The sequence below is a fragment of the Pteropus vampyrus genome, unplaced genomic scaffold (genome assembly GCF_000151845.1).
Source record: "Pteropus vampyrus isolate Shadow unplaced genomic scaffold, Pvam_2.0 Scaffold93, whole genome shotgun sequence".
NCBI lineage: Eukaryota > Metazoa > Chordata > Mammalia > Chiroptera > Pteropodidae > Pteropus > Pteropus vampyrus.
In genome coordinates this window covers 1,965,762-1,970,759 of record NW_011888874.1, presented here as the reverse complement: position 1 = coordinate 1,970,759, position 4,998 = coordinate 1,965,762, and the positions used below count along the sequence as shown (strand labels likewise).

The window sequence follows — 4,998 nt, the reverse complement described above, 5'->3', positions numbered from 1 at the left end:
CCGTTTATTTCACATCAACCACGCTTGCTGTTTACGAACACCTTCTCCATCTGAGGGACAAGAGAAAAGATGGGAAACATGCAAAATAACATTACGAACTAAATGCACCTTGTCAAGGAGAAATGAGGTTAAGGAGACAAATGAGTTTAATCATGCTTACTTTGTGAATTTGGAAAAGTGGCTTATCTTCTGTATGTCGGCTTCTTCATCTGTAAAATGGGAGATGAAATAGTTACTTTTCAAAATCAAGTAAGACAATACACCTGAAGTCTGGTGTATACTAGTACCTGCTATATCTGTTTGCTTGGTAAATGGTACCTTTTCAAGGGATAAGAAAAAGTGGCCAACCTGGTATTATAAGAGTTTAAATCAATAAACAAGAAGCATTAGATCTGGTTGGAAAAATCTGGAAAGACTTTGTAGAACATTAAAATCTGACCTGAGGCTTGAAGGAGAGATAGATTTCTGCATGTAAGATAATGGTAGAAATGGCTACTATGTTCCACAGACTGTTCAAAGCCCTTTACATGCATTACCTCATTTAATAGTCACCCAAACATGGGTCGTGTGGTCATTCCCATTTTGCAAATGAGAAGACTGAGGCACAGAGTCGAGGTGACTAACCCAAAGTCTCACAGACGATTGGGGGCGGAGCTGGGACTAGAGCCAAGCAGTCCGGTTCCTGAGCTGCAGCTCGTAAGTGCGGAACGGAACTGGGCCGAGGGCAGGAGCGCGGAAAAGAGGGATGGGGTGGGGGATGGGAAGCATTTACAGGAGCAGGGAAGATGAGCGAAAACTTGGGATCTTCCTCTCCTGAGAGGCGATGTAAAGAAGAGAAGGAGGCACAGTTAGAAAGAAACAGTGTGAGGGAATGAAGGGAATGAAAGGGTAAGAAGGACAAGGTTGTCACAGTGGCCACGGGGACGTCGCAGAGTTGCCTACCCCTGAGCTCAGTTAATGCCTGTTGACCGAATGCAGCAAGAAGGAAGGGTCTAGAATTTGCAAATCCAGGCCAGACTTAAATATGCGGCCTGGGGTTTGTTTGTTTGTTTGTTTGTTTGTTTGTTTGTGTGTTTATGAGATTATCTTGTCTAAGAAACCAAAGATATCCTCATCTCTGTCCATGAAATGTTGCTAACCTTTGACTTTCATCAGAGAGTCCTCTGAAAAGCCTTCATTTGATGTTGCCTCTCAAGAGGTCTGAGCAATTACGTGTATTTTTTTTAAAAAGGTTAGACTCGCAACGTTTTTTAAGCTTGCGCAGGAGAATGTCATGTGCGCATGTTTAATCACGTAGGCATTTAGATCATAAAGTCCACTCTGCGAAGGAACAATACGCATCCTTCAGTCTTTAAAACATGAACCACCACGAAAATGCCCATTTTCCTTAAGAATCGTAAAGACTTAGCGTACATTTACTTTATAATGTTATTTTGCAGGATAGCGCCTCTCTTTTCTCAAATGCAGAGTTTTCTGGACAGAATTTCATTGGACCTCAAGTGTCAGACTTTCAGTAGAATCATGACAACTTTACACAGTCCAATATTGTTAGCATTTAGATTCAAGGTCATTTCCTCTGCAAAAGTTAATTGGACGGGATGATGGTTATTCAATGAAAATACATTACATCCTTAGCGTTCGCCTTGGGCTTCTCATTTATTACCAGTCCAGAGAGCGTGTCTCACTAAGGCTTTTTGGCTCCTCATCACATGAGCTCACCTCTGCAAGCAAAATTAGAGTCTCTGAAAGGTAATTAGCATAAATTATTCTATCCATCAACCACAAAGCATCTTTCTTTCGGAAAAATATTTAACTTCTCTCTCCTATTTGATGAAGGAAAACCTAGTGTTCTATTAGAGTAATGTAAGCAACCGATTGTTTTTTGCCAGAAAGATCCAAAAATCTGTTGCAATTTTCTTTTGCCAAAAAAAAAAAAAGAATCCTGTGAAAACTACCTGTAGGAACTTTCGTAGTCAATGCTATCATCTGTGTAGGCTTTTCCACACCGTTGAGTTTCCCCCCTTTACTTTAGAAACCATTTAGAGGAGATGTTTTTGCTACAATCAGTAGTCATCCCAGAACAAAGGCTTCATGCATTCGTCTAATTATTCATTCCACCGTTTACTCATCACATATTAATCGAGCAACTATTTAGTGCCTAACACTATTCGAGGCACTTGGAATATATCAGCAAAAAAGCAGGAAAAGGTTCCTGCCCCCCTGGAGCTTACCTTCTCATGGGAAGTGGGAGATAGTTAGGTAATAAGCCAACATGGTAAGTCAGAGAACAACACCACATCTGGGAAGTTCATAAGTGCCCTGGAAAAAGTAAAAAGGAGAGTAGGGTGAAGGGGATGGAGAGCCGGGTGTGTAGGAGGGGTGGGGGCAGGTTGCCATAGTAAATAGTGCCATCAGGATAGGCCCTGTTGAGAAAGCGAGATGAAGAGGAATGAGGAAGTTAGCCAAGCAAATGTCTGGCTTAAAGCAGGGGCGACAGCTAGAGGAAAGGGCCCAGGAAGAGTCTGGTTTCTCAATACAGCAAGAAGGTCAGAGTCGAGCAGAGAGGATGAGGAGGCTTGCAGAAGAGAAGGACGGAGCTGCGGCAGAGCGGGCCGGCATCACGTGACGTCGAGTAGCCACGTGACGTGCTCTGACTTAGTGTTTCAAAGAACCTCTCTAGCTCGGGGGTGAGAATGGACAGTAGAGGGGGCTGGGTCTGGAAGAGGGGAGAGCGAACGATTTTTACGAGTCACATCAGAAAATGTTAACACCTTCTTGGTTTACATCGTTTGAAACCAGACTTAGAACTAGAAAACAAAACACAGCACAACCCCCTGCTTGGTCCTCTCCTCGTGCTCCATGTCTTACACCCTCCCCAACGAGGCCGCACCATTCCTAGGATTTAATTTCTGCCACTTTGGAGGAGCGTTAAATATAAGCTAATGTATTTATTTATTAAATATAAGTTAATACGCTTCTCTTTCAGGGGCAGTGCCTGAATATCACAGAGGACAAATCACCGAGTCAAGGGGCACCGGTGAAGCAAACACAAGGTCAGAACATTCCAGAAGTAGTTCTGGAATGCTTGGTGATGGAAGAAAAGAACAGAGTCAGGAAGGGGGTCAGCACTGGGTTCTGAGTGCAACGTATCTGACTGATGAAGGAGATACGTATTTAACGTTTTCTTTAATATTTAGAGTGATGAGATGTAAAATACCACATGGTACCTTACTCTGTCGTTATCTTTGAATTTCGTGATGCAACTTAGACTTGTGTCATCTATTTTTTTCTTTCTCAAAAATCAAACATTAGGGATTTAGTTGAGAGACAGAGAGAGAGGGAGAGAGGGAGGGAGGAAAGGAGAAAGGAAAGAGAGAGAGAGAGAGAGAGAAATCTCTGCTACAAAAGGGTATCAAAAATCAAGACACAAGAACTATGGCCAATAATAAGATTGAACTTGAAACTTCTAAAGAGCTGTCTATGTAAACATGAGTTATAAGCAAGACTACTTAGGGCTCTCAATCGTTTCACATGACTGAGGACGCAGGAGTGCAGCTATTAGGAGAACTCCTAGGAGCAATGACTGCCCTAGAAAAGATGGTCTCTAGGCCTCTGCTGAACCCAGTAAAGCCGTCAGGAAGTTTAAATGGGACCACGGGGAAACAACTAATGACAAGAAGCTAGAACGATGTTGACAGGTCATTTAGCTGTAGAATGGCAAGCAGATCGCAGACTTCATTGCAAACGGGGAGTAACCTCTGGAGTGCTGAGTTGTGAAGAATCCTGAGACCAAGGCTCGTGTTGGTCTAGAAGCGGTACGGCGTGGTGCGTGATGCCTGCTCTAGGCAGAAGCAGCAGGAATGGTTTACACAGACCACGTACCTAATATTCCCGACTAGCTCTTCCTCTTGCCTCCATGGCAGTCTACATTCAAATCATCTTAGAAAGATGAGATGCTATTCTATTTTTAAGAGGCTTAAAGAAGACACTATATAAACTTCTTTCAGAAATGCAAAGATCGTTACTTCAAATAAATTCTCCTTGCATGACCTGAGACCTTGTTGCTTTGATGTAAAGTCCTTTGCTTTGGAATTGGCCACCATCTGTGTCTAAGGTCACGACTTTGGACTGTCTCCTCCCTCTGACTATCGGCTCCACCCATCCGGGGCTTCCTCCTTTCCTTGACGTCCTCTTCCCCACCTTTGTCACCCCTGCTGGCCAACTGGGGTCTTCAGACTGAGACAGAGAGAGCCTCAAGGACACAGTGGGTGATGGAGAATCTGGGTTCTTGTCTTGGTTCTGCCACCGGATCCCTCTGGGGACTTTTTTGCTTTACTTTTTGGAGCCTGGTTTTCTTCATCTGTCAAAGATGGTGGGATTTAGCCTGCGCACGAGGACTGGCCTGAGATTATAGTTTATATAATCAGGGAAGAGGGAGGGTTGACATCTCTCATCGGAGTCTCAAAAGGGGCCATAATTCCCAGGCTGTTGAGAGTCACAGGCCTCTCTAGGTGACTTCTAATACTCTTTCAATTTGAAATTTGTACATGAAGATCCATTCCTGTGTAATGGTTAGCTGAGCATCATGGTCTCAGGCGGGAGATGTGGCAAAGCATTCTCAAATGGCAACTTCCACTTCTTCCAGAAAATGGACCCGTATTACTATTAACGGACCCATATTAATCAGGGTTTAGAGGATGACGAAAGTAGACCAAAAATGCCTAAGGAAGAGGAAGCAGGGCTGTTGTTCAAAATACCCTGACAACCCATGAGTTATGAAAAGGGAAGTGTTGCTGTAAAAGATTTCTTTGTCTTTGTCTTTTCATGGCTTTAAATCTAAGGCTCTGGTCCCCTGGGAGAAGTGGCAGCAGGTCCTGTCCCAGCCACGGTCGACAGCCACCTGCTGCAGTCAAGGTTACAGAATGTTGGGCTGCTGTAGTGAAAACAGTTTAGCTACATTCACCAAATGTGGTTGCTGTCGATTAGATGAAACATATT

At 43.7% G+C, this 4,998-nt stretch overlaps 1 long non-coding RNA gene across 2 annotated transcripts in view; it reads right to left on the bottom strand.

The window, feature by feature from the left end:
- LOC105294743 overlaps positions 1 to 2,431 on the bottom strand; it is a 16,923-nt gene extending 14,492 nt beyond the window's left edge. For both annotated transcript variants that reach the window (XR_002781298.1, XR_896090.2), the window contains exons 1-2: positions 2,232 to 2,431; positions 161 to 209 (exon numbers count right to left, since the gene is read on the bottom strand). This is a non-coding gene — a long non-coding RNA (uncharacterized LOC105294743). The remainder of the gene's footprint in view (positions 1 to 160; positions 210 to 2,231) is intronic.
- Between the last annotated feature and the right edge of the window lie 2,567 nt (positions 2,432 to 4,998).